This window comes from Chlorocebus sabaeus, chromosome 10, assembly GCF_047675955.1.
Source record: "Chlorocebus sabaeus isolate Y175 chromosome 10, mChlSab1.0.hap1, whole genome shotgun sequence".
Lineage (NCBI taxonomy): Eukaryota > Metazoa > Chordata > Mammalia > Primates > Cercopithecidae > Chlorocebus > Chlorocebus sabaeus.
The window spans coordinates 1,597,122-1,610,741 of NC_132913.1; the positions used below are offsets into that span (position 1 = coordinate 1,597,122).

General features: G+C 44.9%; 1 long non-coding RNA gene across 6 annotated transcripts in view; it reads left to right on the forward strand.

The window, feature by feature from the left end:
- Positions 1-13,620, forward strand: part of LOC103216860 (uncharacterized) — a 75,830-nt gene that overhangs the window by 55,337 nt on the left and 6,873 nt on the right. For all 6 annotated transcript variants that reach the window (XR_012094368.1, XR_012094366.1, XR_012094369.1 and 3 more), the window contains 2 exons: positions 3,385-3,515; positions 13,421-13,461. This is a non-coding gene — a long non-coding RNA (uncharacterized lncRNA). The remainder of the gene's footprint in view (positions 1-3,384; positions 3,516-13,420; positions 13,462-13,620) is intronic.

Sequence of the window (13,620 nt, forward strand, 5' to 3'; positions counted from 1 at the left end):
AAAGTCTCAATAATACTATCTAAGAAGCCAGGACGCAAAGGAATGTGCCTTAGAGACTCTCCCAGCACTCCCTCAACATAGGGAGAAGAAAAACAAATTTTCCTTTGTTTTATGGAATGAGTTTATAGATTCTTGTTCTCTGTAACTAGTAACTTCAAGTATTCTGTTTTATCTAAGAAGTACAACGAAGGACATGAGAAGCCTGAGAGCTATCTGTGCGTCACAGTAAAGGTTATGAGATAAACCAGTGTAAGCTCCTTAGAGTGAAACCTGGGTAACAGACATCTGGGTTGCTTGGCAATGGTCATGTGTAGTCCTGAGTTATGAACCTGTCACAATTTGATTAATTGTTCTGCCTCTGTATCCTTGCTTTTGTGCCACTGTAACTGTAAACCTGCTTCAAGCCAACCCACCCCCCACTTTTAGAAGTGTGTATAAAAGTCAAGTGCTGTCGTCGTTCTGGGTCCAGTCTTTGGATGTTAAGTCCACTGGATCTGAGTGCACTCAATACAGATCTTCTCCTGTATACACCCCAAGGTCTCTCTCTGGTCCTCCTGATTCCGCAGCACCGATTATGGTTTGCTTCTTGTGAATACAGTAGCTGTGGTTATTACGAAACTCCTCGACCTGCCACAGGCCTCCCCAGTGTGCAGAAGTGGGTGGAATTAGTGTGGCACACCCAGGCTGACACTCATGGCCGTGGTGGGTGGTCACTGCTTGACAAGGAGGGGAGTGCCCTGGACGGGCAGCACAGGTGTGTTCATCACCTCAACCTGCACAGAGCACGCACCTGGGGAGAGGGGCTGCAACTCTGCCCTTGGGCTGCCCAGCCCCACCCGTCATTCCCCAGAAATTCTCCAGGCACTCACCCTGCCAGGGACTCTGCTGCTCATTCATGTCACCCTCTCCATGGTGACCCATGGTTCTTGCCCTCGGGAGCCCACAGGTGAGGCAGCGGACTCAGGTGCCCACATGTCTTGGTGTGAGAGGCTGTGACTTAGGTGACCAGAATGTGGCCAAGGCAGGACTCCCCACTGAGGCAGCTCCTCCCTTAGCTGTGAAGAGTGCTCGGTGAAGAAAACCCTTGGTTTTGCAGAAGATTCAAGTAACTCTCAAACAGCATGATTCTATGTGTTTCAGTGAGTGAAGGAGATGGCTTTCATGATGCCAGTTTGCACAGTGACACAGCTCAGAGACAGCAGGCCCCACCAGACTATCTAGCCATTCTCATTTTTATTCTTTTTTATTCTCATTCTCAACGGTTGTTATTGTGAAATGTCCCCATTATATAAAAAGAGTGTAAAATACGTGCCATTTCAAGAATAACAACACAGGCCCTAGAGCACCTACCCCAGGTTAAGAGACAAGACTTTACTAACACTTGCCATTCCTCCTTCCTTGGCAGAGGTGCCTATGGTCTAGAATTTTGTGTTGATAATAGCCTGGTTGGGTGTGGTGGCTCAAGCCTGTAATCCCAGCGTTTTCGGAGGCTGAGCTAGGAGGATTCCTTGAGTCCTGGAGTTCAAGACCAGCCTGGGCAACATGGTTTGACCTCATCTCTACAAAGAAAAAGAAATAGGCTTATTTTTCCCAGCAGGTGCATCCCTGCCATCTGCTGCTCACTTTCCCCTTGTTCGGACTGTGTGAGGCTGGGACCACCCTCCCTCGCCCTGTGGCTCACTGCTTTCTCTCCCGATTGTGTGCTGCAGATTCACCTGTGGTGATGGATATGGCTGTAGAAGTCTGCTTCATTTTACCTTGTGTAGTATTTGATGGTGGGCATTTGCCATGATTGATTGTTGTGTTCTGGTCCTGAGGAGCATGCGAGCTGTTGCCATGTGTTTGCAATTATGACATAGCTGCTGTGAATGTTCCGGTACCTGCCGGTGCGCACGTGCAAGGGATTCTGGAGGGCAGTAGTTCTCGAAGTTGGTCTGGGAACACCTGGGATCCCAGACACATTCAGGGGGCTGTGAGGTCAAAACAGTTTTCGTGATAATACTGACACATTATTTGCCTTTTTCACTGTCATTCTCTCACAGATGTGTGTTTGGAAGGTCTGCTCAACTCAGGCACCCAATATTTCCCAAATGGCCTGTGCATAATGCTGCAAAATCATGCATGGTTAAAAGAGCCATTCAAAGTGAGACAAACCAATGAATTTTAATGTATCCAAGTATGACAATTCTACTGGTATGGTTTCAGGTTCCACAATTGCAACTAACCTTTAAGGAAGTACCACTTAACAAATTTTGGTGTAAAACCTAGACAGAATATCCAGTTATCCGAAAGGCTACTGGAAGACTCCTTTCTTTTCTAACTCTGTATCTGCACAAGGCTGAATATTCTTCTCATACTCCGACCAAGCCAACAAAACACACAGACTGAGTGCAGAGGCAGTGTCTGGGTCCATGCCTCACACGTTGCAGCCTGCATGGCTTCCTGGCTGTTTGGGGATGGCCTTTTTTTTTTTTTTTTTTTTTTGAGACAGAGTTTTGCTCTTTTGCCCAGGCTGGAGTGAAGTGGCGCAATCTTGGCTCACTGTGACCTCCGTCCCCCAGGTTCAAGTGATTCTCCTGCCTCAGGCTCCCAAGTAGCTGAAATTATAGGTGCACGCCACCACGCCCGGTAGAGATGAGCTTTCGCTATGTTGACCAGGCTGGTCTCAAACTCCTGACCGCGGTTGATCCACCCACCTCGGCCTCCCAAAGTGCTAGGATAACGGACGTGAGGCAGCATGCTTGGCTGGGAATGTGTCGTAAATTTGCCTTTTATCAATGTCACTAGACAGTTTCACCGGGAAGCGTTGGCACATTAATGCCAGAATTCCTGGGTTGTGGCAGGGATTTGAAGGCTACTGTACAGTTGGGCCTCCAAATCTGTGAGTTCCGCATCCATAAAATTCAATTAACTGCGGTATTGAAAATATTTGGAAAATAATTTGCATCTGTGATGAACACGTGCAGAGTTTTTTTTTTATCATTATTCTCTAAACAATACAGTAAGACAATTATTTCCATAGCATTCATTGTTTTAGGTATTACAAGTAAACTAGAGATGGTTTGAGGCATATGGGACCAGGTGTGTAGGTTATATGAAAATACTATGCCATTTTTTACCAAGGACTTGGGCATCTGTAGATTTTGCTATCCGTGGGTCCTGGGATCAATCCTTTGTGGATACCAAGAGACAACTGTATTAACATTTTAAGAAACTGGTAACCACAGGTGCCTCTGACACCTTAACTTCTTTCCATTACCTTTGTCTGTTTCAGCTATGACTTTAATGGAAGGTGGTGGGTAGACTTCACCATAGTGGGAAAAGGGTGGCGACAAATGGATTCTGCATAATCTTCTTAATGTGACAACTTTCCATTTCAAACAGGCAGGCACTGAGACATCAAAGCAGCCAAGTGCCGCCCTGATGTTGAGCCCACCGAGTTCTGAGTGCTGCGAGGCTGCTGCTGTTGGCTCTGCGTGATCAGGAGAGCGGAGATCAAAGGTGCCCATTATGTGGTGAGTGCTGTGCCTGCTCCTGCCTGTGTCAGGCCTGGGAGACTGTGCTGACAGGGCACTTTGGGGTGGCCCCAGCCAGGCTAACTCAGGCTCTGGTGGTTCCCAGGATGGAAGGAGCCCAGTGCCAGGTGACAGAGAGTCACCTGGAGATGGCTTCCTCTGGCTGCTCCCAGGGCCTGAGGGCTCCCAGGTGGTTTGCTGAGTGAACTATTGGTGTGATGGTGGGGCTGGGCTTGGGTTGGGGTGCTCATGTTTATGGTCTCTCTAACAGTGTCTCCACAGAGACTTCGTAGCTCAGCTCTGCGGCCTCCCCGGCTCCTCTGCGCTTTCCTGGAGCTCCAGAGCCTCCTCTTGGCAGCCCTGGGCCTGCCCCCTGCTGCTGGGGGTTCATATGGGGCCCTTTCTGTGGGCAGCACCCTTCCAGTTCTGCTGTGCCCTCCTCTCTAAAAGCGCCTTTCCACTGGGCACAAGGCCAGATAACAGGTCCTCCCGATGCTGCCACTCTACTGGCATGCTCCTCAGATGTGTGCCATATTTCCCACGATGGCCTCCCACAGCAAGGGCTGGGCTGCCTTGCTCTCTAGTGCACTCCAGGGGCTGGAGGCTGCTGGGAGCAGAGAGCATGTCCAATATGTGTGGTGCACCAATGGATGAATGCACCAGCTCAGTAAACCTAGATCACTGAGCTTCAGTAATGCCTAACTCGCACGGTTAAATAAGACAACATCAGGCAGCGATCCTAGCAGTTTTAGATCCCTGACCCTATGAAAAATCTGACAACTGTGGTCAACCAGCTCCTCAGAAAAACGCGTGTATGCAAAGCAGCAATTTTGTATGTGTGAAACAGTCCCTATAACATTTATAAAATTAATCAAGAAAAAAGGGAGGGGCAGAAACAAAATTAAACACAGCCTTCCCCATGCTCAGCATTGATCAGTAGGTCATTCTCCTCTCTGACTTGCTTCCTCATAGCTGTTTGGTGTCTGTTGCCTCAGGATTGCACGAATCCTGTTACAAGATTAGAGCTCCCCTCAACTGCTCTAGAGATAACCACTTGAATATTATGAAATTTGAGGTTTCCCTCTGAGATATCCTTGCAGGTCCTGTATATCACTGAAACTACTGATGCCAGCTGGTCTGAAGGATGCTGCTGATGCCAGCTGGTCTGTAGGACCCCACTGGTGCCAGCTGGTCTGAAAGACCCTATGAAAAGCTGACTGAAAGACCCTATGAAAACCTGACTCACCAAAGAGTGCAGTTTCCACATCTTGATGACTTCATCCCTCTTACCCTGACCAATCAACAACTCCAGTTTTCCAGCCCCTCACCCTCCATATTCCCCTTAAAAACCCTAGCCCAGAACTCCTGGGAGAGATGGATTTAAGTGACTCTTCCCATCTCCTTGCTTGATACCCTACAATCGTTACACTCTTTCTCTACTGCATCCCTACTGTCTCAGTGTATTGCTCTGTTACCGTGGAGCAGGTTTATTAACCTGATGGTCCTACAACACACTCTCACCAGAAGTTATCCTAACACCCACCCCACACATTCTCTGCATAGTTTATACTTTTCCTCTATGTGCTTTTGAACTTCTTGCACATATCTTTAAGATAAATTGCAGTTGATAGGCAGAAAACCCTGCTTTCTCTGTGGCTTATCACAGTCCACATTTTTTTTTCTGCCTCACAAAAAGTCTAATCAGTGGCAGGACAGGCTTGAAGGTGGCCTGCTCCATGGAGTCATTCAGGGATCCACCGTCAGAATGTGGATCCAATGTCCACATGTAGGGGGCGGTGTGGCCCTGAGTCTGGCCCACCAAACCGTCCTTCCCTCCCATGCCTCTGAGCCTGTGGTGGGAGGGGCTGCTGCAGAGGTCTCTGAAATGCCTTTGAGGCCTTTTCCCCATTGTCTTGGCTATCAGCATTTGCCTTCATGCAAATTTTTGCAACCTGATTAAATTTCTCCCTTGAAAATGGGCTTTTCTTTTCTACCACTTGGCCAGGCTGCAAATTTTCCAAACTTTTATGCTCTTCTTTTTAAAAATAAGGTCCAATTTTGGGTCATTTCTTTGCTCATGCATATGAGCAGATTGGAGCACAGACTGTTAGAAGCAGCCAGGTGACTCTTGAATGCTTTGCTGCTTAGAAATGTCTTCCACCAGATACCCTAAATCATCTCTCTCAAGTTCAGTCCATAGATCCCTAGAACAGGGGCACAATGTAACCAGGCTTTTCACTAAAGCGGAACAAAAGTGACCTTTACACCAGTTCCCAATAAGTTCCTCATTTCCATGTGAGACCTCCTCAGCCTGGACTTCATTGTCCACATCACTACCAGCATTTTGGTCACAACAATTTAAGCAGTCTCAAGGAAGTTTTGATGACTAAGCTCTGATTTTTTTTTATCTTACCCAAATTCTTACCTAAGGGGTCTAGGGAGTCATGCCCTACAAACCGTATATTCTCTTCAGATGGATTTTATTTGACCTTGTATACTATGTCTCACTTTTCAATCTGACTCTGGCGTAACATTATGAGACAAGGAAAAAATATTTAACCGCAAAATATATTTCTTTGCCATACCTTAAAATTGCCCTGCAAAGTCTCTTGTGGGAAAAATCCACATTCTATAGAGAATCCCCTTCCTGCTTTGTTTTCCTTCCTTTCTTCCCAGATCCAGGAGATAATCAACTAAGAGCCAGGAAACCTTTTAGTCCAATAAAAAACAATTTACAACCTGCTATCTCTAAAGTCTGCTATCTAACAGCTTCCTCTGCACAATAAAACTTGGTCTCCACAATCCTTTATCTTTAACCTGAGAACATTCTGTTCTATCCATCCCGGGTCTTCAGACAACCTCAACCAATCGTCAACCAGAAAACATTTACATTTACCTACAACCTGGAAGCCCCCACTTTGAGTTGTCCTGCCTTTCCAAACCAAATGAATGTATTTCTTAAATGTATTGGATTGATGTATCATGCCTTCCTAAAAGACATAAAACCAAGCTGTATCCCTACCACCCTGGGCACATGTTCTCAGGACCTGTTGAGGGCTGTGGGCCATGGTCACTCATATTTGGCTCAGAAATCTCTTCACATATTTTACAGAGTTTGACTCTTTTTGTCAAAAGTTTCAAACTTTCCCTCATCTTCTTGTCTTCTTCAGAGCCCTCCAAACTCTTCCAAACTCTGCTTCTTACCCAATTCCAAAGCCACTTTCGCATTTTAAGGAATCTTTATAGCAGTGTCTCTCTCCTTGGTACCAATTTTCTGTATTAGTCCATTCTTGCACTGCTGTAAAGAAATACCTGGCACTGGATAATTTATAAAGAAAAGAAGTTGAATTGGATCATGGTTCTGCAGGCTGTACAGGAAGCATGGCAGCATCAGCTTCTGGGGAGGCCTCAGGAAACTTACAATCATGGTGGAAGGTGAATGGGGAGCTGGTACTTCACGTGGCCAAAGCAGGAGGAAGACAGAAGAGAGAGGAGGTGCCACACATTTTCAAATAACAATTTCTCATGAGAACTCAGGACAGTACCAAGGTTGACATCCGCCCCCATGCTCCAATCATCTCCCACTAGGCCCCACCTCCAACACTGGGGATTACAATTCAACATGAGATTTGGGCGGGGGCACAGATCTGAGCCATGTCACTGTCCCTTGCCCAGACCAAGGCCTACTTAACTTCCCCTCTCCCTGAGCGCCCTTTGTTCTGAGAATCCCATTATTGTGTTGTTGCTTGCAGCTCAGTGTCTGCTGAATGCTGTCCTTTAGAGGGCGACACAGTTTACTACTCACTTCCTAGGCTAGGTACTAGCACATTGTAGGTGCTCAGTAAGTGCTTGTAAATAAATAAGCCACTCAGAAAAAAACTGCTACAGTGAATCTGACTCTGATTATAAGGAAGTGTGGTCTCCTCTGCCTATCTTAAGGCTTTTCCTTCCCCTGCTACCCACCCCTCCTCTATGTAGGTTGGGCTGTCTCTTCCCATGCCCTAACTCTGCTGTGTCTAGGACATCTTTGCAGAACTGCAGGTGGTCAGGAATGGGGGAACCCCAAGGAGGACATAGTAAGAGATGCAGCTAGTGTGGGAGGCAGGGCCCAGGCCTGGGAGGCTGTAGGCACCCCCAAAGGCCTGAGGGATCCATGGAAGGGCTGAACAGGGATGATGCTGTCGAATTTTCACTCTGGAAGCCACAGGAACTGGGATCTGAGGGATGAGAGGAGAGTCAGGTCAGTTTCATTGAGCAGCATGTCCTGGATGGCCAGTGCACTCTAGGTGCCGTGGGGATATCAGGGAATAAATGGGGATAAGGAGTCTGGGATGGTGAGGGAGATGGACTGGCCAACAGTTGGCAGTTGGCAGAGTGGTGGTGAGAGGGCACAGCAGGTGTGGGGGGCGGGGAAGAGGCCTGAGCAGAGGGGAAGTGAGAGGGCACTGGCCTGTGTGTGGGCAGGTGTGGGAGGTGGGGAAGAGGCCTGAGCAAAGGGGAGGATCGGGGCACACCTGCAAGCTTCCAGACTCACTTCCTGTGAGGCTGCACCCAGGATGGCCCCGTCTTCCCACCGGGACAATGGGGAGGGAGACTGGAGCTCCGTGGCAAGCTGATGGGTTTTAGTTTTCTGAGGGACCAGCGCCAACCTGACCTCTCATGCTGATGCAGAGAATTGCCCATGAAATGTCTCCGTCAAAGGCGGCTTGGTTACCGCTTGCAGGGCAATGTTGCTGAAGGCCCTGTTTGCTCAATTCTCTTCCTAAGTACCTAACACTTACTGGCTTAGTCCCATTTTCTGAAATCCCAGATTGTCCCTTTAAGGATAACTTGTCCAGAAAAACAAGAGCCTTTGCAGACTGCCCCTCTAAGCAATATGCTTTCTCATTTAACAGAATATCTCCCCTAAGGAAACACACTGTCAGAGGCAAAGGCCTCAGGTGGGAAGCATTTTATTTGACTTGGTGGCATCTGATGACTGGTTCTGCTGAGTGTGGCCTGGATGGCATGCTGTTATACAGAGACCAGAGCCTTTGCACCTGCATACTTCCTCACATGCGAATCAGTTTATGCTTCTCCGTGGACTTTGACAACCCGGGAAAGGAAGGTTCTGTTGCCATCATTTCAGATGAGGCAGTGGAGACAGAGAGGGCCATGGACTTGGCTGTATGCCACGCAGCTCACTGGTGTTCATAGAAATGGGAAGGAACCGACATCTTCCAATTGCTGTCATCCTCTCGGGTCCTCAGAGCTAACGCCCTCTGGCAGAAGGGTGCTTGCGATCCTGAAGCATGACCGTGCGGGGTTATGTTATGTTCTCTTTACTGTGCTGACAATAGTGTGTAACTTTAGTTGCTCATTTATTTAGGCCTGTTATTGTTAAAATATTTAAAATAGACACATTAGCATAAACTCCATCAAAATGGTTAACATGAAGTTTTTGGATCTTTAGAGATATAAGGTCCAACTGTTTGAATAACCCTGTCATACGCAGCAGCTTGCAGAATGTTAGGCATGATGACGTGCAATGTGTTTTGGGTGTTGCATGAGGAACAGCAGTTGGGTCAGTTCCTGACAGCTGCTGTCACCTTGATAATCTACCCAGAGCCTGGGGACTCAGAAAGCCTACATCCTTACATTCCCAAGGTTGGGTTGGGCTCTGGAAGCTCACAGGAGAGCCTGGCATCACAGATTTGCCAATTTACTGGTGCCCCAGACACTCACATCTATCTGAGTTGTGGATTCCCTCCTTGCAGTTAAGTTACAGATGACTTCCAAAGGGTGTGACTGACTTGGTGTTTAATGACATCAACTCAGAGAGCTGAGGTCCTCATCTGCGTGTCAAGCCAGACTCTTGCCAGCTGACAGAGCATCACCTCCTGGAGATGGGGTGTGAATGGCATGGCCAGCATTCATCTGTGTGACTTTTGGATGACACAAACATTTCTATAGCTTCTACTTCTGGAAAAGATAGAGTAATAAGGACCCAATTTACCTCCTGTTTGATAAACGTAAAAATATGGGACACATTATTGAAATAACAGTTGTCAAGCTATCAGGCACCAGGTAATGAACGGGAATGATCTGTGAGAACACGGAAGCAGGTGAGTGGAGCCCTGCGCTAGGCCCAGCGCACGACACAGGTGGTAAAAGGAACTGGCCAGGCAAAGCTCAGTACACTCAGTAAGATGAAAAAACAGAGATGAAGTTAGGAAGTCCGAGGCAGCTGGAATTCACAGGAGAGAGATGGGTACACAGTGGGAGCTGTGGAGGTCTGCAGAGGGTCCTCCCCTACCACTCAGCTATACTGGTCAGAGGATAGAAAAGAGAAAGAGCCTCATACGACGTTAGAGGAAGCATTCTCCATAGATCAAACAGGACTGGGAATAGTGCCTGTTCACCCCAGCCAGAGTAGAAAACAAATTCAGGGGGCTCTGGGTAGAGTACTTAGAAGGGTTTTCCTTCCGTGGAGGATGCAATTAGCCTTAGGCTAAATGCTGCTCTGATCCCACTCAGCAAAGCATAAAAGCAAGATCGAAAAGATCAAACTCAAAACAAAGTTCAAAGCTATTTACAGGAATATAAAATATACAGCATCTGACAAAGTAGAATTCACAATGCACGGCACTCAATCAAAAATTCCCAGCATGCGAAGAAGAACAAGTGACCCACAGTGAGGATGAATATCAACCAGCGTGATCCAGAAATGACAAATGATACAATAGAATTGGAAGACAAGGACATCAAAGCAAGTATAACAATATGTCATATATTTAGTATAATAGAGGAAGAGGTCGATCATGTTAACTAGATACAAAGAAGACTTAGAAAAGATCCAAACCAAACTTCTTGAGATGAAAGCTACAATGCGTGAGATAAAAATACATAGGATGGTTTAGACAATTGAGAGAAAATGACAAGAGAAGTTAAAGACAAGGAGCGAAACTATCAAGAAATACAAAACAGAGAGAAATGAAAAATAAAGAAACAAGAAGACTAAAAACTAGTAGTGAGCTGTGGGACAACTTTAAGTGGTTGAATATTCAAATATATGAGTAATTATAATTGTAGAAGGGGAGGGAGACAGAAAACATTTTAAGGAATACAATTTTCTTCAAATTTTCCAAGTTTGTTAAAAATTATATCCCATAGACTCAAGAAGCTCAACAAACTCCAAGTATAAGAAATATAAAGAAAACAGCACCAAGACACATCATAATCAAGTTGCTCAAATCCAGTGATAAGGCAAAGTCTTAAAAGTAGTCAGATAAAAAAGAAATATTAGGGACAAAGGAACAGATATAAGGATGACAGCAAATTTCTCATTAAAAACAATGTAATGAGAAGACAATAGAAGAACATCTTTAAAGTGCTGAAAGAAAATACTCTTTACCTAGGGAAAATATCTTTCACTTAATGAAATAAAGACCTTCCTCCCCCTAACACACAAAAATGGAAAGAACCGATGAGCCTCAGACCTGCATTACAAGAAATGTGAAGGGAGGTCCTTTAGGCAGATGGAAAGTGACACCAGATGGAAATGTGTGTCTACACAAAGGGATGAAAAGCAATAGAAATGTTATTTAAAAGAGAGAATCAACTTTTTAAAACAAAATAACAGTGCATTGGGGATTTGTAAAATATGGACAGGTAAGCCGTATGAGACTAGCACAAATGCAGGAGACAAAACACAGTATATGGTTATAAAGGTCATAGGCAGGGCAAGTATTCCTAACCCAAGAGTCTGAAATTCAAAATGCTCCAGAAAAATCCGGAACTTTTGGAATGCTGTCATGATGCTCAAAGGAAATGCTCATTGAAGAATTTTTTATTTCAAATTTTCAGGCTAGGGATACTCAACCAGGAAGTCTAATATTTCAAAATATTCAAAAATCTGAAAAAACCTGAAATCTGAAACACTTCTGGTCTCAAGATTTTGGATAAGGGATACCCAACCTGTGTTGCAGTTGAGGTGATATAATATCACTTTAGTGCATAGACTGTGAAAAGAGGTATAGAGTAAGCCCTAACACAACTACCGAAATAACACAATAGTTGTAGCAGATAATCCAATAAAAGAAATAATGTGAAAATGTAAGAAATCCTTAATTAATCAAAAATGCCAAAAAAGAAACAGAAAACAAGTGACTGATTGGATTGAGATAAAACAAACGACAAGATACTAGCTTTAAACCCAACCAGATCAATAATTAGGTTAAATGAAACAAACCTAAACTATAGCCCAATTAAAGATTTGAGATTGTTTCAATTGGATTAAAAAGCAAGCGCCAACCACACAAGTGTGCACACAGGCACAGGCAACATTGGATCAGAGGTGAAAGAATGGAACACATTTCACACCAGTGTTATTCAGGAGTCACCATCTTGATAAACCAAGTAAAGTGGATTTCAGAGCAAGAATGTTACCATGGACACAGAAGGTCATGTTATAATGACGAAGGGGTCAAACAGTCACCACGTAACTATCCTAAACATTTATCCAACGGATAGCACAGCTTCAAAATACATGCAACAAAAACTCAGAAACCTGCAAGCGGTAATGGTTAAATCAAAAAATAGACAATTCAACACTCTTCTCTAAATAATTGTTGAAAATAAGTACACAGGGCCAGGTGCAGTGGCTCACCTCTGTAATCCCAGTGCTTTGGGAGACCAAGGTGGCCATTTTGCTTAAGCCCAGGAGTTCAAGACTGGCCTGGGTAACATGGTGAGACATTGTCTCTAAAAAAAAAAAAATTTCCTGGCCCTGGTGGCACATTCCTATAGTTTCAGCTATTTGGGAGGTTGAGGTGGGATAATTACTTGAGCCCAGGGGTTCGAGCTTATGGAGCTATGATTGCGCCACTGCACTCCAGCCTGGGCGACAGACAGAGAAAACAAGTAGATGGAAAATCAGTAAGAATACAGAAACAAAACTGGAAACCAAATGTGACCTAACTGACATTTATAGAACCCTCCTGTGTTTAGCAGAATGCACATTTTTTTTCAAGTGCACATGACACATTTACCAAGATAAAGTATTCTCTGGACCACAGAATAAGTTTTAGTAAATGCGAAAGGATTTCTGTCATAGTGAGCATGTTCTCTGACCAAAATGGAATTAAATTAGGAATCAGCAATAGAAAGATATCTGGAAAATCCCCAAGCGTTTGGAAATTAAATAATGCACATCTAAATAACTCAAGGATCAAAACAAATCAAAAGGAAGATCAGAAAGCATTTTAAACTGAATGAAAATGGAAAGACATTGTAAAGCTGTAGTAACAAAACACTAAATATAGATGAATAGATCAACGGCATAGGGTAGAAAATCAAGAGATGAACGTATGTATGAACAACTGATTTTGATGAAGGCATGAAGGAAGGAGAGTGGAGATAGTCCCTATAAACAATGGTTATGAAGATGTAAGAAAATAGTCCAAAAATTTCAGCAGACACGTCACCGAAGAGGATATACAAATGGCTCTTACACACATGGAAAGTGCTCAACGTCACTGGTCGTTAGAGAAATGCAAATTAAACTCACAGTGTCATATAACGCATTGGAGTGCTGAAAATCAGAAGGAAGTGGGAGTGAGCAGGGCAGAGCTGAGCTGCAGGGCAGAGCTGAGCTCCGGGGCAGGCTGAGGACAGGCAGCTCCATGCTGCAGTGGCAGTTGGAGTGTCCCGCACTGGGCCGAGGTGGCTGTGCCTTTACATTCCCGTATGGACGAAGTGTTTCTCTGATCTCATTTACTGCATCCTAGCATATTTATTCTGGTTTCCCTCCCAGATCATAGAGGGCGTAACGGTAGGGATTGTGACTCAGGCTCCATCAGGGGGGCCCGTGTTTCCAAGGAACAGAACTGAGGATTCATAACATTTTATTTTATTTTGTTTTGTAGCTGAAATACCCGAAGTTGGAAAACACCACAAGAAAGCCATGGTAAGTGGTAACAACTTAAAATATCTCACTAGAATTTTTGGAATAAAGTGCCTTATTATATAACTTGGTTAGTGAATTTCTTTTTCACCTTTTGTTGTCACAAATCTCCAGGGAGAATGTTTAAATAATGGACATAATCGAAACAAAAACAAAAATGTT